Source organism: Peromyscus leucopus, chromosome X, assembly GCF_004664715.2.
Source record: "Peromyscus leucopus breed LL Stock chromosome X, UCI_PerLeu_2.1, whole genome shotgun sequence".
Classification (NCBI taxonomy): Eukaryota; Metazoa; Chordata; class Mammalia; order Rodentia; family Cricetidae; genus Peromyscus; species Peromyscus leucopus.
The window spans coordinates 64,533,486-64,558,690 of record NC_051083.1 but is presented as its reverse complement, the minus strand read 5'-3'; the positions used below and the strand labels follow the sequence as shown (position 1 = coordinate 64,558,690).

Here is a 25,205-nt window from a genome sequence, read left to right as displayed (position 1 = left end):
TACAGTCTAGCTGGCCTGGCCCTAGGAATGACAGTGTGAACACCCAAAGTCGGGCACAGGAAGTGATCCTAAAAATTCAAGTGCATGGGGTTATTCTTTTCAGTAAGCGTTCCCCCACCCTCTCAATACTCCTCTCTCTACTCATAGGCTCCCGTTATTTGCACTGAGAGCAGAGCTCCTAGCCCCAGCAGAATTGCCATGGCAACCAGAAGCCAGAGTAGGAGATTGCTGCTGTCACTGAACATCAAAGCTTATTGAAGTGTATGTGGCAAAGGGCCTCACTCTAAAGGAAAATAACTCCCAGCTAGAGAGGAGTAGTCCATTGACACACACACCACACACACACACACACACACACACACACACACACACACACACTCAGTGCACCACTAAACACCCCACCCTATCCTCCATGCCTAAATTATGAGAATATGCAGAACACATTTTCTTCCCTGTGAGCCAATGCCTATGCTGGCAACAAAATGTTTGTTGTTTGCCTCCAAACTAGGGCATACCTCCCCATCCCAAATCATTACTAAAGAAATATGTGAGGGTATATATACTCTTAAGGTGCCTGTCCATAGCTGCACATCTTTTTCTGCAAAGTCAACTCATTCTACTTGTATACATTGCAGTTCCCACCTCATCCATTCTCCAGAAAGCATCTAATACTTGGATGGTAATGTACAAGTGAAGGAAACATCCCATGTACCTGTATCTAAATACTCTGCTGGTCCTTTCATCACTTTGGATAACTGTCCACACTCCTGTCCAAACCAAGCCTTGTATTTGATCGGTTGATTCCAAACCTTTATATCCAATCAGTGCATAGCCCTAGCAATAATCCTGACGCTCTCTTCCACAAACTTACCCTTCTCTGCTGAGTGATTCCCACTGGGACACAAACTTTCTACAAAGCATCACATATTAAAATAAAGCAAAACAAAAATCCAATGTTACCTTTAAAAATTTGTCTAGTATATCATCTTTTTTCTGCTCTTATATCGTATATCAAAGACTATCAAAGATTGTTGTGTATTTTTTATTTTTTATTCCCGATTTTTCTTGAAACCACCCCAAACAAACTTTTCACATCTTTGGACAACAGCCTATTGAAGTTATTCACCCATCTTAATATAATAGTTTTATTAGTTCTTTGAGCATTACATACACGCAGACAATAAATTTTGATCATATTCATCCCTCTGCTCCTCATAACTCCTCCCAGATATACCCCCATCTCCATCCCCTCCCATGAGACAAATAACTTTTTAAAAATATTAATTTTTTCCTTTATTTTACATACAGACCACTTTCCCCTCCCTCCTCTCCTCCTGATCCCTTCTTCTACCTCCTTTCCACTCCTCTGTCTCCATTCAGAAAGGGCAGGCTCCCATGGGAGTCAACAAAGCATGGCACATCAAGGTTGGGTGAGGCAACCCAGTTTGGGGGTTGGATCCCCAAAAGCCAGCTCAAGTGCCAGGGACAAGTCCTGATCTCACTGCTAGGAGCCCCACAAACAGGAGAGAGGAAGGATTGTACAAGCCAAGGGGGTCAAGAACATGACAGGGGAACGCACAGAGACAGCTGATCTGCAGAGACAGCTGATCTGAGCTCATGGGAGCTCACAGACTCTGGACCATCAGCTAGGGAGCCTGCATAGAACCAACCTAGGCCCTCTGCATGTGTGAGACAAACAACTTATGGAAGGTAAAATGTATCTTGATTCTCATTTTCACTGATCAAACCCCCACAGCCCTCAGGCCTGGACTGAAAACTGAGGAAGACAGATACAGGGAAGGTATTAGCTACTGTGACTACAGACCAGCAACCCATATTCTGTCTTAACTTTTACTTACTGATATGTCTGGTTATAAATAAATAAAATACGTACGTATTTATGTTAAATACATATTTATATAAAATTAAAATACACACATACATATATAATTATCTTTTAAGATAAAAACACAGTCTATAGTTCTATGCTGTGGTTGCGTCTCCTAGTTGCCAAAAACAAGGGAGTTTTTATTGCAAAAATTGAGGTTGTAAAATGGAGGTTTCCTGAAAAAAATTATTTTAAAAAAGATTCTGGCCTTTAGGAAATAGGAAAAACCTGGGGAATCAGACTCTGTGCCACAGGAAGGGACCCTGGGCATAATTCCCAGCCAGAAATTAGCCAAGATTGCTACTTATGCTTAGACACCCAGCCCCCATACGACATAGGTATGGGAACTAACCAGACTGTAAGCCCATTGTGACTGGAGTTAGCCTAAATTAACATTAGAAGACATATAAGGGGCTGGAACTTGTCTAACATCCTAAACCTTTAACCTAGGCACTTCCTCTTATTCTGATGCCTGCTATTCTGCCTTGTGGGTTAATTCATCTGGATAACAGCAATATTACTGAGCCCCTGGGAATACCTGGTGGGCATGTACTAATGGTTTGACTAAATATGCCTCTTCTGATGCTTTCCCAACTAAGTAGACAGGCTTATTAGGACCTAGAGGTATTAAAACAACAGATTTTGCTGCAGAAATGGTCTTATAAAATTGGAGACGTTTAGACTTCTCATGAGATGAAGAAAACTACATCTGGCTTTGGAAAAAAAAACTGTTGTTTCTATGCTAATTGATCAGCAGTAATGAAAAAAATCTTGCCATGGTTTTTTTTTTAAAAAACACCTTAAAAAGAGAACGAGATAAAGATATAAATCAGATAATTGGTACCAGTCTCTGTTTTCTTGGTCCCCTTGACTAACTACTCTGCTATCAGCACTGACTGGGCCTTTAATATTCATTCTGATTAGATTATTGGAAGGCTCCTGAATTTTAACTATATATCAGTTCAGTAAAATTAATGGTCCTTAGGACCAACTACATCTCTTCAGAGCAGGATGAGTCCACAATTTGACTCATCCACTAATACCATGCCCCAGAACCTTAGTAGGCCCTGAAATGTTAGCAAAACTGACTCCATGATGGACATACCATTCAGGCTGTAAAACTCAGCATGTAGACAGCACCACCTGCCAAAATGAAAATAAATAACTAATCCATCAAAATTCATAGTTCTGGGAAAGTTTCTAAATGTATTAACCTTGCCTTTTGGCTTCTGTAGTTCTGCTTCTGGCTAACTATTCTTGTTAACTGAAGTATGTCAACCCAGGATATGGTTTTTGTGCTTAAAAGCTCACCCTGGAGAATGCTTGGTGCCATACTGGGATCCCGAACACCCAGTGTAGTTGACAGAGGGCTAATGAAGACTTTCTATTGGCTTAAGCCCAAGTTTGAGCAGTCTTCCCAATTAATGCAATAAAAAGAACAACACTTTAGCCAGGCGTGGTGGTGCATGTCTTTAATCCTAGCACTTGGGAGGCAGAAGCAGGTGGATCTCTGTGAGTTTGAGGTCAGCCTGTTCTATAGAGCAAGATCCAGGACAGCCAGGGCTACACAGGAAACTCTGCCTCCAAAAAACCAAAAAAAAAAAAAAAAAAAAAAAAAAAAAAAAAAAAAAAAAAAGGTTTAACATTTAACAATTAGCAATAGAAGGAAACTACTTAGGCATAATAAAAAATATAATATATGAGAGGCCCATGACCACAATTTTAACCAGTAGTGGAAGACTGAACAATTTATCTCTAAAATCAGGGGCAAGAAAAGGATGCTTATTTTCATTTCTATTCAACTTTTTGTTAGAAGCACTAATTAGGCAAGCAAAGGAAATAAGTCTTCTAAAATAGAAAGGAAGAAGTAAAATTATCCATGTTTGTAGGATGCAATGTTATATATAGCCAGAACACTAAATATTTATCAAATAACTTTAAAACTCAAGCTGCAAAGGTTCAGGTTACAAAATCAACATGCTAAAAATCAGTTCCACTTCAATCCTAAAAATGAACAATCTGAAAACAATTCCATTTACAATAGCCAAAAAAGAATAGGCTGCTTGAGAATAATTGAACCAAGGAGGTTACTATAATCTAAATATTTATATTCCTCAAATTCATGCATTGAAGCCTAACCATCTATGTTATGGGATAGAAATGATTATTTCATGGAGAATGATGCAATTACATCATAAAGATGGAGTCCTTATGGTGCTGGCATAAAGACAGAGATATAGGCCACTAGAACAGAGTAGAGAGCCAGAAATTAAATTCCCACAGATTGTGAGGATCATTGTAAAATGATCTTTTCAACAAATATATTTGAAAAATTGGTTATCCATATATGGAAAATTAAAATTGAATCCTTATGTTATATTGTATGCTGATATTAACTGAAAATTCATGAAGGACCTACACAAAAAGCCAGGATATAAAACTTTTAAAGTAAAACACAGGGAGATTCATAACATCCAACTTGGCAATGAATTCTAGAATTTGAAACACAGACCCAAAACATAAATTGGACTACATCAAAAATTGAAAAAATATGAGCGCTGCCAATACTCCCACAGACAAGAAGAGTTTAATATCAAATTTGAAATATTTAAGGTGGTCAGAAAACTATTTCAGCAACATAGACAACTGAGTGTTGTGGCAATAGTGTTATTAGTGAAACATAGCTTCCAATATTCTACCCAATCATTTCCATCAGAATAAGCACTGGCTATTTTTAGCTCTTAAAGTCACAGTTATTATTAATGGCAATCTACACACTCTTGAACTTTTTAATACTTCAAAGAAATAGTATTGTGCCCTCCAAGTTATCCACAAATGTATATATTTCTAGTCTGCTTTTCTTTAGTTCATAATCTCATTTGAAAATGTAAAACAAAAGTGTGTGCTTAAGGTAACACAACACTTCTGTTTTGCTTGTTGGAATGTAAACTAATCTTAGAAATGACTCTCCCTAGGATTGAGAACCCTGCCAAAAACAAACAAAAACCTATCACTACAGAGACTGTGGAAAAGCTGGCCTGCATGCCAAAGGCCCTCAAATATGCAGCATGTTCTTCAATCCCACAAAAATACAGAGAAAGCAGTATTGGTATTTGCAAGTCCTCTGGAGCTCAAGAAGAACTGATGATGGGCACTGCTATGAGGAACTCTTTAGAGTCCTTTCTGCACAGCTGGCATTGGCATTATGATAAGACAATGCTTTAATCAAGCTACAGAGTAAAAGCCAAAATTAATTTTTGTCACAGCAACAAATGTCCTGAACCTACCTACCTACATGCAACCTTATAGATAGGGACCCCTTCCTCCTCCAGATATTAATTTTAAATAATTGTGTATTGTCATAAAAAGATTGTTATTATATGTTTGTTGTTTAAAAGTTAAGTATGTGTCTTAGTTAAGTTTCGATAGCTGTGATTAAAAACTACGACCAAATCAACTTGGAAAGGGTTTGCTTCAGCTTACAACTCTCAGATCACACTCCATCACTGAGGGATGTCAGGATAGGAGCTCAAACACAGCAGGAACCTAGAGGAGGAAACTGAAGCAGGGGGCTGTGGAAGAATACCGTTTACTTACTGGTTTGAATTCCATGCCCTGTTTAGTTTGCTTTTCTATGGTTGGGTCCCCTCATTGTTGTTGGTTGTTTTTGCTCTTTTGAGGGGCCCACCACTTACATCCCAAATAAATCACACATGGAGGCTTATTTTTACTTATAAACGCCAGGCCTTAGCTTGGCTTGTTTCTTGCCAGCTTTCTTTAACTTATGTTATCCCATCTACCTTTTGCCTCTGGGTTTTTCCTGTTCTCTTACTTCTATAACTCTTACTCTTATTCCATGGCTTGTTGTGTAGCTGGGTGGCTGGGTGGCTGGCCCCTGATGTCCTCGTCCTTCCCTTGCTCCTTCTTCCTTTTCTCCTCCCAAATTTCTCCTATATATTCACTCTGCCTGCCAGCCCCACCTATCCTACCTCCTGCCTTGATATTGGCCATTCAGTTCTTTACTAGACCATCAGGTGTTTTAGACAGGCACAGTAACACAGGTTCACAGAGTTAAATACATGCAACATAAACAAAAGTAACACACCTAAAAATAATATTCTACAATACTTCATCCTGCATTTTAATTATTTCTTATTTTTGTGATTAAAATGTAATTATATCACTCCCCCTTCTCTATCCTCCCTCCAAATCCTCCCATATGCTGTCCCTGCTCTCTTTCAAATTCATGGTCTGTTTAATTAATTGTCATTACATGTGTATGTGTGTATGTACCTACATCTATGTATTCCTAAATCAATTTGATCAGTCTGCATGATATTACTTGTATGTATGTTTTCATATCTGACTATTTGGTACTAGATAACCAATTGGTGTGCTCTTCTCTGGGGAAGACTATTTCTCCTTCTCTGGGCATCCCTTAGTTGCCTGCAGCTCTTTGTGTTGCTTGAGGCCTGGTGATCTTTCCCCTGTCCACCTTGGCATGTCTATTGGTGTCATCCTTGTTCAGCTCACGTTAGGCAGTCATATTGGTAAGGTTTTATAGATGCAGTTTCTGACATTTCTAGGAGACACAGTCTCACAGCAAACTCATCTGGCCCTCTGGCTCTTACTCTCTTTCAGCTTCCTCTTCTGCAGTGTTCCCAGAATCTTCGGTGTAGGAGTTGCATTGTAGATGTATCCATTGGGACTGGGCTTCACAATTTTACAATTTGATTAGTTGTGGTTTTCTGTTGCAAAGAGAATTTTACTTGATGTTGGGTGAGGACTACATTATCTATGTGTATAGGAGCAAATATTAAGAGTGTAGTTAGGGATTATGCTGGTTTAGTAGAGTGGTGGTTATAGGTTCTCCTCCAAGAGTCATGACTTTACTAGTCCTGGGTAGTTGCATATACTTTCATTTTTCCTAATGCTGTGGGATAGAATTCACTCTATCTGTTCTTTGGTATTAGCCATGTTTTTTTTTTCTCAGAAACTACTAGGTTATGGAAGGTCTTTTGTGTTTCCACTTTGTTGAAAGCGTTCTTAAAAAATGTAATTGTTTATTTATTCTTTGGGAATTTTATAGCATGCACCCACTCATTTCCCTTTCCCTCTGTTTCAGTCCTTCACCCTTGTAGCATCACCCGCCAGGAAACTTTAAAAAGAAATAAAAATAAAAAATAAAATACAAATATTAGTTAAAAAACAAACAAACAAAGCCCAAACCCCAACAAAAGAAACAAACCAAACCAAAATAACAACACTTCGCCCCTCTGTCTTTCCCGCCTCTCCATCGCCTCTCCATTGGTCTTCGAGGCATTAGGAGCTGCAGGTATCATACAATAGACCCTTTTGTCCTATCAGCTTTACTTGCAAATGTTGAAAGCTTTTAAACTGAATAAATAATGCCCTTTTCATGTATTGATTTTTTTTTCACTTTTAGAATATTTTTGCATCTGTGCTCATAAGAGATATTTGTGGTATAATAAGTTTATTTCTTGTATTGTCTTTTTCTGGTTTCAGTATTAAAGTTAGCTCTATGAAATTGCTTTGGTTTTCAAGAAGAGATTGTGCCTTTGGCACTACTTCTTCCTTACATGCTTAATAGAACTCACTGATGAAACAATATGGAGCTCAATCCACCTTTTCACAGATTAACTACAAAATCAGTGTTCTAATAGATAACTTACCCATTTCTTCTTTAGTGATTTTTGGAATACTTTTATCTTTATAAAACTTGATTTGGTACAGTTTGAATGTACTCTCTCCAAAATTCAGTTGTCCTGGTTTTAGTGGAAATTCTTTGAGGTTTTTCTCCACTTAACAAGATGTTGGTTGTGGGATTATTATTATTACTTTAAAATATGTTCCCTATATCCCTAGATTCTCTAGGACTTTTATCATGAAGAGATTTTGGATTTTGTCTAAAGCCTTTTCTGTGTCTAATGCGATGACTGTGTGATTTCTGGCATTGAGTCCATTTATGTAGTAGATAACATTAATTGATTTATGTATATTGAACTATCCCTGCATCTCTGGGATAAAGCCTACTTGATCGATGTGGATGATCTTTTTGATATATTCCTGTATTCAGTTTGCAAGTGTTTTATTGAGAATTTTTGCATCTGTATTCATTAGAGAGATTGGCTGATAATTTTCTCTTTTTGTCAGAGTTTTGTCTGGTTTTGGTATCAGGGTGGTCTCAGCTTCATAGAACAAGTTTGCAAGTGTTCCTTCCTTTCCTATTTCCTTTTCCTATGTTGAGTGTCCTTTGAAGGTCTGGTAGAATTTGGTACTGAATCTATCTGGGCTTGCCTTTTGTTAGCTGGGAAAATTTTAATTACTGCTTCTATTTCAACTTAACATCTGAGAGGCAAGCTTCTATGAATGCCTGTGGGAGACTTTCTAGATTAGCTTAGCTTCTGGATTTGTTGTGAGTTATTATCTAGATTAGGTTAGCCTCCAAGCATGCCTATAAAGGATTGTATATATTAAGTTAATAAAGATAAGAATATTTGCCCACTGTGGTTGGCATCATTTTATTCTTGGGCTAAATAAAAAATGAGAAATGAGCTGAGCACTAGCATCCATCATTCCAATTTTTATAGGTACAGTGTGACCAGCTACCTAAAGCTCCTGCCATCCATACATCACCACCATATTGGACTGTACTCCCAAACTATGAGCCAGAATAAACTCTTTCTCCTTTAAGTTGCCTTTGTCAGGATGTTTATCACAGCAACAAGAAAAGAAATGAATATCATTTGAATGGAATGACTCAACCACCAAAATTTCTTGATCAGGCTAATTCTCTTTGGCCTTTGTGTTTTCCACAACAGAAGACTACAGCATTCCTCCCTTCTGTAAGACTCAGATTCAAGGTACGATTCTAGAAACAGAGGCCTGGGGGCACCTTGATGTTGGACTTCTCAGCTTTCATGACTGTGAAAAAATAAATTTCTGTACTTTGTGAATAATATAGTTTGTCAAATTTTGCTTTAATACTACTAAATCACCAAACACATGATACACAATTTATAGACGTAGATTGTTCATATTTGCCTCTTATTATTTTAGGACAAATAGCGATGTTTCCTGTTTCATTGCTGATTTGCACATTCCCCCTCCTCATCCTCCATTCTCATTTTCTCCCCCCATCTCTCCCTGCCACTTACCCTAGAGCAGTGGTTCTCAACCTGAGGGTCATGACCCCCTTTTATAGATATCTTGCATATCAGATATTTACATCATGATTTATAACAATAGCAAAATTAGTTATGAAGTAGCAAACAAAACAATTTTATGGTTGAGTTACCACAACGTGAGGAACTGTGTTAAAGGATCACAGGATCAGGAAGGTTGAGAACTACTGCCCTAGAGCCTACCAACTTTATTTATCTATTGAATGAGCCATCTTTTGTTTTTAATTTAATCTGTAGTTTTCTTATTTTAATTTTACTGATTTCTGTTGAATTTTTCTGTCATTTTCTTTCTTCTGCTTTAGGCTTTATTTGCTCTCCTTAATTTAATTTCCTGAGGCAAAAGCCTAGTTACTGGTTTTCAGATCTCTTTTCTTCTAATATATTGCACTTAATTCTTGATATTTCTCTAAGCACTTCATTAGCTGTAAATCACAAATTTTGATATATTGCATTTTACTTTTCACTTAGTTGAAAATGTCCTCTGCGTTCCCTGGAGACTTCTTTCACACATGCGTTTTGTTTAACTTCCAAACATGTGCTGGATTTCCAGCTGTCCCTGTTGTTGACTCTGAGTTGATTGTGCTTGCATGAGAATTTACTTCAGATGGTCTATATTCTTTTTAATTTGCTAAGATTGGTCTTTTGATTAAGTATATGGCCTATTCTGTGACTATTTTATGTGCAATTGAGAAGTATATATATTCTTCTCTTGTTGGGAGGGTACTCTATTAAGGTCAGTTATTTCTCATTGGTTTTACTTCTGAAAGATAATTTTACTGGTTAATAGGATATAGTAAATTGATAAGTTTTTTTTTAATGCTTAAAGCGTAGTATTATTTTCAAGATTTCTAAAATGAAGTCTCCTGTCCTTTTTATCCTTCTTTCTCTGTAGGCAGTGTACTCCCAACCCTGACCAATTGCAAGAATCTCTTTTTGCCATTGGTTTCTTAGCAGTATAAACATGCTATGCCTAAGTATATATATAGTTACTCCTCAATGTATGGTAAGGTCTTATGGTTTGAATGTGAAATGTTCCCCAAAGGTTGTGTATTTTAACACTTGGTCTCTAGCTGGTAGAACTGCTTTGGGAGGCCATGGAACCTCTTGAACACAAAGCCTCACTAACAGACATACGGCTATAAGACTACAGCTTAAGAGTTATAGAGCACAGCTTAAGAGTTACATGGCACCATTATGGCCAGCTTGAATTCTCTGCTTTCTAGTCAGTACGATATAATGAGACATGCCACCAAATGTTATTGCAATAGGTGGGTCTCCAGATGCAATGCTGTTCTTGTCATAATTGAGTATAGTCCCTTATCATGAGCAATTATAAACCCTTTCCCCCTTAAGGTGCTTCCATCAGGTATAATAGTCACAGTAATGACTGGACCAGAGGTGAGTATCCGGGCCCAACCCGGACCCCATCCCTGGGCACCAGCCACTCCGGGAAGACCTGCCCAACTTGGCCCCAGATTCTGGCCACCGAGCAGGTCCCCTTCTAGCCCCACCGGGAAGGATCCCCTTCTCCAAGCCCCCCGGCAGCCCCTGCAATTACCACGCCCTACACCCATGCCCATCTGCCCGAGACCCCAGCCACTTCCTGAGACTTAGAGACCGGCCCCCAGCTCCCATCCTGCTCCCAACTTCCCTTCTGGACCAGAGGTGAGTATCCGGGCCCAACCCGGACCCCATCCCTGGGCACCAGCCACTCTGGGAAGACCTGCCCAACTTGGCCCCAGGTTCTGGCCACCGGGCAGGTCCCCTTCTAGTCACAGTAATGAGGAAGGAAATTCATACATAATAAGCCTATTGTAAGTTGGAAGTGTCATGAATTGAAGATACATTGAATAATATACATAAGCTACAAAACATCTCAGCTTAGCTTAGACTATCTTAAACATGATCAGAACACTCATAGTAGTCTACACTTGGGTAACATCATCTAACTCGTCTATTTGATAAGGTGTTAAATACTTCTGTAATTGATTCAATACTAGACCAAAATTAAAATACATAATCATTGCATGGGGAAACTATTGTAAACTTAAAAAGCCATAAGTTTAATCGCTGTACATCAAGGAGAAATTTCATTGTTTTGCTTTTATTGAATTTACCCTATTTGATACTCTCTGAAATCCTTGATTGGAGACTTCTCAGGCATTATTTTTTCAGACAGCTCCTTATCTGTTCTCTTCTATCATTTTGGTGACATGTATATTAGACTAGTTGTTATTGTCTTACATCACTTGCATATTCTGTACACCAGTCTTTTTTTTTTTCACTTAGTAATCCAGTTCAGGAAATTTTTATTGACAACTTGCTTAGTGATTCTTTGTTCAGTTTCAGTGAGTCTATTGATGACCCCAAAAGAGATAATCTAATGTTCTGTGTGATTTTTATTTAGGATATTTCCATCCTTTGTCTTTATTGTATATGTAAGGTGTACAATGTGGTCTGAATATAAAGATACATCATGACATGATTGCTATAGTTGTGTTAAAATGTCTACTTGCTTCTTACAGTTTCCATTTTTTCTGCCAAACATACTAGTGTAACTTTGTGTGTCTCTGACATTGTCCATTAGAGCTTTTAAAACGGGTTCAGCCTTGAAATAATTGACATTTTCAGGCAGAAATTTGTTGGAAAGTGGTATCCTGTGCATTGTAAGATGTTTAGCACCATCTCTGGCCTCTACCCACTAGATGCCAGTAGCGCCTTTTCTATTAAGATACAGATAAATGCCTCCAGATGTTGCCAATTGTTCCCTGTGGAAAAACATTATCTGCTTTTGAGAACTAGTCCTTAAACATGTTAATCATAGTTGTTTTAAATTCTCTTTATGATAATTCCCACAGCTATATGATATATGAGTTTGTTTCATATGATTTCTTTGTCTCTCCCAACTGTGTATTTTTATGGTTTTGTATGCTACTTTATTTTTGGTTGAAAGATGACCATATATAGGGTTTTATATATATAGATATCAATTTTTATACTTAGATATTAGCATGATTTTCCTTCTACTAGGACTTTACTGTGGGGGTTTGTGTTGATCTAGTCAGGAATTGGTCTAGGTTTGAAATTTGCTTAGTTGCTATAGTTGCTATGGTTACCAGAGTTAGAATTTGTTGCTATGGTTATCAGAGTTAGAATTTGTTGTTGCCATGGGCACCAGAGATTTCAAAATCCTCCAGTGATACCTTGTTTTTGTTTCTCCACTTGGCTCTGGATCTTTCTTCTGTCTTGCTCCCCATGGAGTCACTGTCCTGCCATTCTTCCAGCTGTACGACACTATATTTGTCCAAGGTTTGTTAGCCTGGTTGGCAGGGGTCGGGGGACAAAACTGGGCGTTCCCTGATGTTTCTCTTAAGCCTTGATCTTGGACAAATATTTTGAACTTGGGTTGTGGGGCTCTTTATTCACAACACTACTGGAGAAGCATCTAAGAAGACAAGTATGGATGCAGTTTTCACAACTGCCTCTCACCTAACTATAATGAGATTCCATCAGATAGTTCTTTCTGATAGTTTCATAGTGCAGATGTAGTGTGCATATCAGACTACGTGGATATGGGCAGTGGCTGTTGTTCTTCCAGCCAGGAAGGAGCTTTCGTAGGGATCTTTGGTCTTTCCAATATATTCTAAGGAAAAAGCTGCAAATGAAAAACTTCTTCATGGCTGAGAACTGGCCTTATGCACTCACACTTGCTGGCATTTGGCTTTTTGCAGCCAAGTAAATATTTTTCTTTTGGCATCCTTTTCGAATTCTTTTATGGTGCTGGAGAGTCAAACTTAGGTTTTGCACATGCTAGGCAAACTCTTTACTACTGAACTACATTCCCAGACCCAATATTTCTAGTTTAATCTTCCTAAAGTTTCTGTTCTAAAGGAGTATATGGTTGGAGTAGACAGTAATCTGACCTCATCTAAAACACACTTTCACAGAAGCAGCAATAATAACGTGTGTTCAAATACCTGGGTATCAAGGCCCTGTCAATTCACACAGAAAATTAACCATCACAGTATAGAGCTGTACTGTCTTTCTTCCTTATTGCATTGCTCCCGATGAGAAATGTTGCCCTTTTATATCTTTCTGAAAATGTAATATGGCTTTTGCGTCCCCTCTGGGCATTTTTAATGTTTTCTTTTCACTGGTTTTTAACAATATGGTTGTTCATTACTTTATTTTTTTATATTTCTTTTATTTTAGGGCTTACTTACCTTGTTTGTTCTTTTAGAAAATTTGGCCATTATTCTTAAAATATTTTTCTTCATTTCTCTTCTTTATTCCCCCTTGAACTCCAGATGTATGCATATGTGGCCTGTGGATATTGTCAATCAGCTTTTTCAATGCTTTCCCTTTTAGACAGTTTTTTTTTCAGTTTTACTCCAGGTATAACAAGAATTTCACTTCTCTTTTCTTCTGAATTCCTGTTCTACTGCCAAATCCACATAGCATTTTTACATACTTCCCATGATCTGATGTTTTACTTTTAAATTTTATTGTATTTTTAATTGAGATATAGTTATAACATTCCCCCCTCCCTCCAGCACCCCCCATATCCCCCTCCACTCAAATTCATGGCTTTTTATCCTAACACTTGAGGTTTTTATTCCTTTATTAGTCTTATTTATGTATGTACTTCTTAGGTACATGTGCTCTATCTGCATGTATTCCTGCACGCCATAAGAGGGCATCAGAACCCATTATAGATGGTTGTGAGCCACCATGTGGTTACTGGGAACTCAGGACCTTTGGAAAGGAGCCAGTGCTCTTAACCACTGAACCATCTCTTCAGCTCCCAAATTATGGCTTCTTTTACTTTAGTTATTATTGTGACACATGTATAAATGAATGAGTATGTAAACACAACCGGCTGAATCTCTAGTGTTGCTTGTATGTATGTTTCTCAGGTTGACCACTTGGTATCTGATAAGCAGTTAGGGGGCTCATCTCCTGAAAAGATTAATTCTCCCTCTCTCAGCAATCTTTAACTGCCTGCAATTCTTCATCTGGAGGTAGAGCCCTGTGATATTTCCCCCCGACACACACACATACCTTATCATGTCAACTAGTGCTGTTATTGTTTACCACCTGTTTAAGCAGCTACATTGTTGAGATTTCAGGGCTAGAGCTTCCTCTCAAATCTACAAGATACACTCCCAGCAGACTTCCTGTTATTCCGGCTCTAACAATCTTTCCATCCTCTTTTCCCCCCATGTACCCTGAGTCTTAGGTCTGGGAGTTATGTATAGATTTGTATCAGTTTGGGCTGGTCACCCCAAGGTCAGTTGTTCTCTGTACTTTGATCACTTAAAATCCACATATGTTTTATCTTGTAGTTTCCATTGTTAAACGTTCAAATTGAGTTCATTTTTTATGATTTTTCTTTAGTCTTACTTAATGTTTTTAACACAAAATTAACATAATTGCTTCAACTTTTATGCTAATTCTTGTTTTTCTTTGCTTGAAGGGGGTGGCTTTGTTTATCTCTTTTGCATTGCTGGAGGTGCCACCCTGGGCCTCACACATACTGGGCAAGTATTCTATCACTGTGATATATATATATATCCCCCTGCTGCATACCAGTTCTTAAATCTGTGTCAATTCTGATCAGGTTCTATGGACAGTTTGTTTAATTATTAAAAAATTTTCTATTCATTTTACATACCAACCATAGATTCCCCTGTCCTCTCTCCTCCCTCGCCCCAGCCTTCCGCCCCCCCAACCCACTCCCATTCCCACCTCCTTCAAGGCAAGGTCTCCCATGGGGAGTCAGCAGAATCTAGCACATTCAGTTGATGCAGGTCCAAGTCCCTTCTCCTGCACCAAGGTTGTACAAGGTGTCCTACCATAGGCACTGGGCTCCAAAAAGCCGGCTCATGCACCAGGGATAGATTCTATTCCCACTGCCTGGGCACCCCTTAAATAGTTTAAGCTACACAACTGTCTCACTTATGCAGCGGGCCTAGTCCAGTCCCATGGGGGCTCCACAGCTATTTGTCCACAGTTCATGAGTTCCCACTATGGCCTGGTCATCTCTGTGCATTTTCCCATCGTGATCTCAATGTCCTTTGTTCATAGAATCCCTCCTCTCTCTCATCTGGACCCCTGGAGCTTGGCCTGGCGCCCAGTCGTCAATCTCTACATCTGCTTCCATCAGTTACTGGATGAAGGCTCTATGATGACAGGATATTCACCAATCTGATTACAGGAGTAGGTCAGTTCAGGCACCCTCTACACTACTGCTAGTAGTCTAAGGTGGGGTCATCATTGTGGATTGTGGATTCCTGGGAACTTCCCTAGCACCCTGTTTCTCCCTATTCCCATGATGTCTCCATCTATCATGTTATCTCTTTCCTTGCTCTCCCACTCTGTCCCTGTTCCAGCTCAAATATCCCGTTCCCTTATGTTCTCATTCCCCATCCCCTACCCTACATTGTACCCCCTGACCCCCAGTTTGCTCATGGAGAGCTTATCTATTTCTCCTTCACACCATGCAGCCCTCTTAGGGTCTTCCATGTTAGCTAGCTTCTTTGGAGCTGTGGATTATAGTCTGGTTATCCTTTGTTTTACATCTAGTATCCACTTTTGAGTGAGTACATACCATGTTTGTCCTTCTGAGTCTGGATTACCTCACTCAGGATGATATTTTCTAGTTCCATCCATTTGCCTGCAAATTTCATGATGTCATAGTTGTTTTTTTTTCACTGCTGAGTAGTACTCCATTGTGTATATGTGCCATGTTTTCTTTATCCATTCTGCAGTTGAGGGCCATCTAGGTCATTTCCAGGTTCTGGCTATTACAAATAATGCTGCTGTGAACATAGTTGAGCATGTGTTCTTGTTGTATGATTGAGCATCCCTTAAGTATATGCCCAAAAATGGTATCACTGGGTCTTGAGGTGGATAGATTCCCAATTTTCTGAGAAACTACTATACTGATTTCTACAGTGGTTGTAAAAGTTTGCACTCCTGCCAACAGTGGAGGAGTGTTCCCCTTGCTCCACATCCTCTCCAATGTATGCTGTCTTCAGTGTTTTTGATCATAGCCATTCTGACACGTGTAAGATGTTATCTCAGAGTCGTTTTGATTTGCATTTCTCTGATGACTAAGGATGTTGAGCAATTACTTAAATGTCTTTCAGCCATTTGAGATTCTTCTGTTGAGAATTCTCTGTTTAGCTCTATAGCCCATTTTTAATTGGATTGTTCGGTGTTTTGATGTCTATTTTCTTGAGTTCTTTATATATTCTGGATATCAGCCCTCTGTCAGATGTTGGGTTGGTGAAGATCTTTTCCCATTCTGTAAGCTGTCATTTTGTCTTATTGACCATGTCCTTTGTCCTACAAAAGCTTCTCAGTTTTAGAAGGTCCCATTTATTAATTGTTGTTCTCAGTGTCTGTGCTACTGTTTTTATATTTAGGAAGTGGTCTCCTGTGCCAATGCATTAAAGACTGCTTCCTACTTTCTCTTCTATCAAGTTCATTGTAACTTAATTTATGTTTAGGTCTTTGATCCACTTGGACTTAAGTTTTGTGCATGGTGGCATATGGATCTATTTGTAATCTTCTACATGTTGACATCCAGTTATGCCAGCACCATTTGTTGATGATGCTTTCTTTTCTCCATTGTACAGTTTTGGCTTTTTGTCAAAAATCAGGTGTTCATTGGAGTGCAGATTAATGTCAGGGTCTTCTATTTGATTCCATTGGTCCATATGCCAACTTTTATGCCAATTTCAAGCTGTTTTTATTACTATAGCTCTATAATAGAGCTTGAGGTCAGGGATGGTGATGCCTCCAGAGGTTGCTTTATTATACAGGATTCTTTTAGCTATCCTGTTTTTTTTTTTAATTTTTGTTTTTCCATATGAAATTGAGTATTGTTTTTTCCAGGTCTGTGAAGAATTGTGTTGGGATTTTGATGAGGATTGCCCTGAATCTGTAGATTGCTTTTGGTAAGATGATCATTTTTACTGTGTTAATCCTACCTATCCATAAGCATGGGAGGTCTTTCCATTTTCTGATATCTTCTTTGATTTATTTCTTCAGAGACTTAAAGTTCTTGTCATACAGGTCTTTCACTTGCTTAGTTAGAGTTACCATGAGGTATTTTATATTATTTGTGGCTATTGTAAAGGGTGATGTTTCTCTGGTTTCTTTCTCAGACCATTTTTCATTTGTATATAGGAGGGCTACTGATTTTTTTTTTTTTTAGTTCATCTTGTATCCTGCCACATTACTGAAGGTATTTATTAGCTGTAGGAGTTCTCTGGTAGCATTTTTTGGGTCAGTTATGTATACTATAATATCATCTGCAAATAGTGAAAGTTTGACTTCTTCCTTTCCAATTTGTATCCCCTTGATATCCTTTTGTTGTCTTATTGCTCTACCTAAGACTTCAATACTACATTAAATAAATATGGGGACAGTGGACAGCCTTGTCTTGTTCCTGATTTCAGTGGAATCTCTTTGAGTTTTGCTCCATTTAATTTGATGTTGGCTGTCGGCTTCCTGTTAATTGCAGTTATTATGTTTAGGTATGTTCCTTGTATTCCTGATCTCTCCAGGACCTTTATCATGAAGGTGTATTGGATTTTGTCAAAAGCTTTTTCAGCATCCAATGAGATGATCATGTGGTTTGTTTCTTTCAGTTTGTTTATATGGTGTATTACATTGACAGATTTTCATATGTTGAACCATCCTTGCATCCCTGAGATGAAGCCTACTTGGTCATGGTGGATAATTTTTTTGATGTGTTGTTGGATTTGGTTTGCCAATATTTTATTGAGTATTTTTGCATCAATGTTCATGAGGGAGATTGGTCTGTAATTCTCATTCTTTGTTGCATCTTTGTGTGGTTTGGGTATCAGGATAACTGTAGCCTCATAAAAAGTTTGGTAATGTTCCTTCTGTTTCTATTGTGTGGAACAATTTGAAGAGTATTGGTATTAGTTGTTCTTTGAAAAATCTGGTAGAATTCTGTGCTGAAACCATCTGGTCTTGGGCTTTTTTCATTTGGAGACTTTTAATGACTGTTTCTATTTCTTTAGGAGTTACTGGTCTATTTAAATTGTTTATCTGGTCTTGATTTAACTTTAGTATGTGGTACCTATCCAGAAAATTGTCCATTTCTTTTAGATTTTCCAGTTTTGCGGAGTATAGGTTTTTGAAGTATGACCTGATGATTCTCTGGATTTCCTCATTGTCTGTTGTTATGTCTCCTTTTTGATTTCTGATTTTGTTAATTTGGATGCTCTCTCTGCCTTTTGGTTAGTTTGGATAAGGGCTTGTCTATCTTGTTGATTTTCTCAAAGAACCAACTATTTGTTTTATTGATTCTTTGTATTGTTCTCTTTGTTTCTATTTTATTGATTTCAGCCCTCACTTTGGTTATTTCCTGGTGTGTCTATTCCTCCTCAGTGAGTTTGCTTCTTTTTGTTCTAGAGCTTTCAGGTGTGCTGTTAAGTCACTAGTGTGAAATTTCTCCAACTTCTTTATGTGGGCATTTAGTGCTACAAATTTTCCTCTTGGCACTGCTTTCATAGTGTCCCATAAGTTTGTGTATGTTGTACATTCATTTTCATTGACTTCTAGGAAATCGTTAATCTCTTTCTTTATTTCTTCTTTGACCCATTTGTGATTGAGTTGGGCATTATTCAGTTTCCATGAGATGTAGATGGTCAATTTTAGAAATGGTTCCATGGGTGCTGAAAAGAAGGTATATTCTTTTGTGTTAAGGTGGAATGTTCTGTAGATATCTATTAAGTCCATTTGAGTCATAATATCTGTTGGTTCTCTTATTTATCTGTTAAGTTTCTGTCTGGAAGACCTGTTTATTGGTGAGAGTAGGGTGTTGAAATTTCCCACTACTAGAGTGTGGGGTTTGATGTGTGATTTAAGCTTCAGTAATGTTTCTTTTACAAATATGGGTGCCTTTATATTTGGAGCATAAATGTTCAGAATTTAGAATTCATCTTGGTGGATTTTTTCTGCCATAAATATGTAATATCCTTCCTGATCCCTTTTGATTGATTTTAGTTTGAAGTCTATTTTATTAGATATTAGGATAGTTACACCAGCTTGCTTCTTAAGTCTATTTGATTGGAAAGTCTTTTCCCAGCCTTTTATTCTGAGGTAATGTCTGTCTTTGAAGTTGAGCTGTGTTTCTTGTATGCAGCAGAGGATGGATCCTGTTTTTATATCCATTCTATTAGCTTGTGTCTTTTTATAGGCGAATTGAGTCCATTGATATTAAGGGATATTAATGACCAGTGATTGTTAATTCCTGTTATTTTTCAGTGGTAGTGTTGTGTGTTTCCCTTCTTTGGTATTTGTTGGTGTGGGATTATCTATTGCCTGTGTTTTCATGGGTGTATCTAACTTCCTTAGGTTGGATTTTTCTTTCTAGAGCTTTCTGTAGGACTGGATTTGTGGATAGGTATTGTTTAAATCTGGCTATATCATGGAATAGTTTGTTTACTCTATCTATAGCAATTGAGAGTTTTGCTGGGTATAATAGTCTGGCTTGGCATCCATGGTCTCTTAGTGTCTGTGTAATATCTGTCCAGGACCTTCTGGCTTTCACAATCTCCTCTATGGACAGTTTTTTTTGTTTTTTCTTTATTAGTTTCACATTTTCCATATTAGTTATATGCTAGTAAGTTTTAATAGGATGAATAATATTGTGGATTTTAATTTTTCAAGAAATATTATTTGTTATGTGATAGTGTTCTGTCTCCACATATGCCTGAATGCCATAAGAGGGCATCAGATCCCATTACAGACAATTGTGAGCCACCATGTGGCTGCTGGGTATTGAACTCAGGTCCTTTGGATGAGTAGGCAGTGCTCTTAGCTGCTGAGCCATCTCTCAATACATTTTAAAAATACAGTGCATTAGTGTTACTTATAGGCATAGTGATTTTCAGCAGATTTTTAGAATTAACTAGTATAATTGATATTTTATGCTCATTTATTAGCAACCTCTGTTTCTTTTCCCCAGATTCCAAAATACCATTACATTCTTTATGTCACAAATTACTTCAGATGACTTGTGTAAGTGGACATACACAGTATTTGTGCCCTTTCAGTGGCTTATTTCACTTGGTGTAATGTCCTTCAGGTTCACCATTCATATTATTCTATATGGTAGGATTTCCTTCTTTTATTTAAGGCAGAAATAATATTTATTTATATATCTTTAGCCAACATTAATGTATTCATTTCTCCATGGACATTTGGGTCATTTACAAACCTTGAGTATTGTAATAAATGGTATGATGAATCCAAGAGTATAGATATGTCTTGAAGATTGTTTTCATTTTTATGTTAATGCTCAGCTTGGAATTCATCTTTGAAGGATCACCACACTGCTTTCCATACAGCCTTAACTAGTTTGCATTCCTATCAAAGGTTCCAATTCCTTTACAGCTCTACAACACATGCATTATGCTTTTGATTTTTTTCTATTATAATCAACCCAACAGGTGTGAGGTGATAAACTACTGATATTTTGATTTGCCATTGGCTGAGTTACTGAAGTTCAGTTGGATGTCTTCTTTGGAGAACTGCTGATTGAAGTTCTTAGTCTATTTTCTTATTGTAGATATTAACTCTTACTAGGAATATGACTTGGAAATATTTTTACCCATTCTGTAGGTTGTTGTCATAGTTTGCTTTGTCATCTTGACCCCGCCTAAAATTATTTGAGAGAAAAGCCTCTCGGTTGAGGAATTGCCTATATCAGATTAGTCTGTGGGTGTATTTTGGGGAGATTTTCTTGATTCTTAATTGATGCAGGAGGGCCAGGCCCACTGCACATGATCCTAGGATGTATTAGAAGGCTAGCTAAGCATGAGCCTGAGAATGAGTAAGCTACTAAGCAGTTTTCCTCTATGGTTTCTGTTTCAAACTTCCTGCTGGCACTCCTGCCCTTACTTCCGTCAATGACAGACTATGACCGGGAAGTGTAAGCCACATGAACCCTTTCTCTTCCTTAAGTTTCTTTCACCAGAGTATTTTATTATAGCCAGGGACTGAAGGTAGTGTTATGGGTAGCCCCTTAAAGATGACCACTCAGACACAGTTTATAGCCAATTGAAAGTCTTTAGTCCAACTGGCTGTGACCACACTCAAGTGTTCCGGGACCTAGGTATGGCCCCAATTATCTAGAAAGGCAGAACTGACCTCCAGGCATCTAGCTCAGAAGCTGCAGGGGCCTTCCAGGAAGGAAGCAGTTTAACAGAAGCTAAGATAAGCAGTTAGCTGGAAGGGGTTCTGCACAAACAGGCAGTTTAATGGAAGCTAAGATGAGTTGTCTGGGACATCCTAACCTTTGGTTCCTAGAATAAGGTTGGGTAATTTTCCATGAGATTCTCCATCAAGGAGATCAAATTCTACTTAAACCTGGAATGGCCTCAGCAAGAATACTAGATGGAGGAACCTTCTTTTTGTCTTGCCCTGTCACAGTAGAACAATTGTCTTTCCATCCTCTTATTTCCTTTACTGTACAAAGACTCTATAGCTTGATGTAGTACCAACCATCTGTTTTTACTTTGGTTGCCTGGTTTGTTTTCATATCCAAGACAATATCATGAAACCATATCCTAAAGTTTTGTACTATGAGCTTGAAATTTTTAGAGTGTACATTGAAGAGCCCTTGGGATGCTTCAGCAGGTAAACCACTTGTCACACAAGCCTGATGGCTTGACTTGAGTTAAAGGAGAGAACTGACCTCAAAAAGTTGTCCTCTGGCCTCCTGATATGTGCCAAGCATGTGCACACCCCCTCCCACAACACACTCCCAATCAAAACAGTTAAGTGGCAGGAGAGATGGCTCTGTGGTTAAGACAGCTGTGTACTGCTCATGCAGAGAACCTGAATTTGTTTGCCGGCTCTCACATTGAACAACTCACACTACCTCTAACTCCAGCTCCAGGAGAGGTAATACCCTCTTCTGGTCTCCATCAGCACCTACACATCATACCCATACACAGATACATACATACATATAATTAAAGATAAAATAAATCTTTAAAGAAAGAAAAAAAAAGAAAGTCTTAATCTATTTTGAGTTCCCATCTGTGTGTAATATAAATATCTAATTTCATTCTTTGGCATGTGTATATTTAATTTTCCTAAAAAAAATATTTGTGGAAAAGATTGCCCTTTCCCTTTTGTTTATTCTTGGCATTTTTGTCAAAGTGTAGTTAGTCATATATGTGTGGATTTACTTTTGAGCTCCCATTCTGCTCATTGGTTTATATGTATAGCTTTATGTCAGAACCACTTTTTTCGGAATGCCACATTTTGGCTTTTTCTTACAAGCATGAAAGAGTAGTGAATTTTATCAAATACTGTCTTTTCATCTATTGATACATTAATATGGTTTTCTCCATAATCAGTAATGTGAAGTATTTTACATTTTACATATATTAAATCATGGTTCCCTTTGTATTAGTCAGGGTTCTCTAGAGTAACAGAACTTATATGATGAATCTCTATTTATTGGAATGGCTTACAGGCTACAGTCCAGATAATCCAAAATGGCTGGCTATGAACAGAAAGTTCACAAGACTCGATGTCTCACCTGGTCTTCTGTATATGCTGGAATCCTGAAGAAAGGCTAAGGCCAGTGAAGGAATGAAATATGGTATGAAGGTGAGGGCAAGCAAAGCTCTCCTTCTTTTATCTCCTTATATAGACTTCCAGAAGAAGATATGGCCCAGATTAAAGGCGTGTCTTCCCAACTCAAGATCCAAATTAAAGACATGTGTTTTCCTGCCTCAAGATCCAGATCAAAGATGTATATTTTTCTACCTCAAAGATCCAGACTAGAAGTGGATTAACACACTTCAAACCAAGCAAAAAAAATCTCTCACATGTGCCCTCAAGAATATCCATCACACCATTTCAGATATATAACCCATTTGGTAGTACTGTATAATCCTTTTAATGCTCTGCTATTGAAGTTTTTTTTTACATGTATGTTCATCAATATTGGCTTACAGTTCTCTTTTTCGTTTTTCCCTTTTAATAAAAACAGATTTTTTTTCACATAATATATCCTAATTTGTTTTCCTGTCCCTCTACACCTCCCAGTTCCTCCCCACCTCCCTTCCCTTCCAGATCCACTCCCTTTCTGTCTCTCATTGGAAAACAAACAGGCTTCTAAGGAATAATAATAAAATATAGTAAGACAAAACATAAACTAACATATCAGAATTGGACTAAACAAACAGAAGGAAAAGAGCCCAAGAGAAGATACAAGAATTGGAGACCAGATCCAAGGCAATCTCCATCAAAACCAGCACCATTCTTCAAAGATCTTCTAAGGACAATTTTTTAACTTCATATGGAAACACACACACACACACACACACACACACACACAATCTAGGATAGCTAAAACAATCCTAATAAGAGAACTGTTGGAGGTATCACCACCCCTGATTTCAGGTTGTTCTACAGAGCTATAGTAATTAAAACAGCATGGTATTGGTACAAAAACAGACATATTGATAAATGGAGTCAAATTGAAGGCCCAGACATAAATCCACACACCTATGAACACCTGATTTTCTTATAAAGAATCCAGAAATATACAGTAGAAAAATACAGAATCTTCAACAAATGGTGCTTTTTCACACTGGATATCTGCGTGTAGAAGAATGAAAATAAATCCATACTTATGATACTGCACAAAATTCAACCTCAAATGGATCAAAGACCTCAACATAAAACCAGATACACTGAACCTAGTAAAAGAGAAAGTGGGGAACAGTCTTGAACACATTGATACAGGAGACAACCTTCTGAACAGAACACCCATAGCACTGGCACTAAGATCAATAACTAATGTGGAACCTCATAAAACTGAAAAGCTTCTGTAAGGCAAAGGACACCACCATCATTTGGACAAAGCAGAAGCCTACATAATGGTAAGCAATATTTAACAGCTTCATATCCAATAGAGGACTAATATCCAAAATGTATAAAAAATTCAAGAAACTAGATATCAAAAAACAAATAATCCAATTAAAAATTGGTACAATCTAAACAGGATTCTCAATAGAGGAAACTCAAGTGGCTGAGAAACACTTAAAGACATATTCAACATCCTTAGCTATCAGGGAAATGCAAAATCAACAAATGCAAAATGGACTTTGAGATTCCATCTTACACCTGTCAGAATGGCTAGGATCAAAAACACAAATGACAGCTCATGCTGACAAGGATGTGAAGCAAGGGAACACTCCTCCATTGCTGGTGCAAACTTATACAGCCACTATGGAAATCAGAGTGGTGGTTCCTTAGAAAGATGGGAATTGATCTACCTCAAGATCTAGCTGTACCACTCTTGGGCATATATCCAAAGGACAATTCACTCTACCATAGAAACATGAACTCAACCATGTTCATTAAGGTTCTACATTAATAGCCAGAAATTGTAAACAACCTAGATGTCCCTTAACAGAAGAATGGATAAAGAAAATGTAGTAATTTACACAAGGTAGTATTACTCAGCTGTTAAAAAATGGACCATGAAATTTGGAGGCAAGTGGGTAGAACTAGAAAACCGTCATCCTGAGTGAGGTAACCCAGACCCAGAAAGATAAATATGGTATGTGTTTGTTTATATCTGGATATTAGCTGTAGGTTGAGATGTTACATATAGAAGAAGGGACTGGGGGACATGTGGATTTCCCTGAGGGTGGGGAATAGAATAGATTTTATGGGTGGGCTGGGGGTATGAGGAGAGCGAAACAGGAGGATCAGGTAGAGAGAGGGAGGGATGATAAGGTTGAGGGAGGAAATGCAGGGAGAGACAGCTAGAATTGAAGGGCATTTGAGGAGTGGTATGGAAACCTAGTGCAGTGGAAACCTCCTAAAATATAAGAAAGTGATCTCTAAACAATAGGGGAGACAGAGTCTCAACTGGTCTTCTCTTGTCACCAAATGAAGTTTCCAGTACCAGAACTGGGTTACATCCAATTGAGTTGTTGGCTAAAGGGGTCCCATGGAAACTCCAAAACAACTCAAGCAGTTGTCAAGACAATTGACTCCTCTCCACAAACTGACATCAGGGCCCCATTGCTGAAGAC

The 25,205-nt window shown here is 38.1% G+C and overlaps 1 protein-coding gene across 6 annotated transcripts in view; it reads left to right on the top strand.

Annotated features, from left to right (window-relative positions):
* Magee2 (MAGE family member E2) overlaps positions 1-25,205 on the top strand; it is a 170,161-nt gene that overhangs the window by 76,864 nt on the left and 68,092 nt on the right. The window contains exon 6 of one of the 6 annotated variants that reach the window (XR_005090004.1): positions 22,625-22,870. The exons of 4 other annotated variants lie outside the window; for them this stretch is intronic. The gene's annotated coding sequence lies outside the window, so the exon portion shown is untranslated. Of the gene's footprint in view, positions 1-8,499; positions 9,085-22,624; positions 22,871-25,205 lie in introns of those variants that run through there. One more of the 6 variants, XR_005090003.1, reaches the window with a different exon arrangement.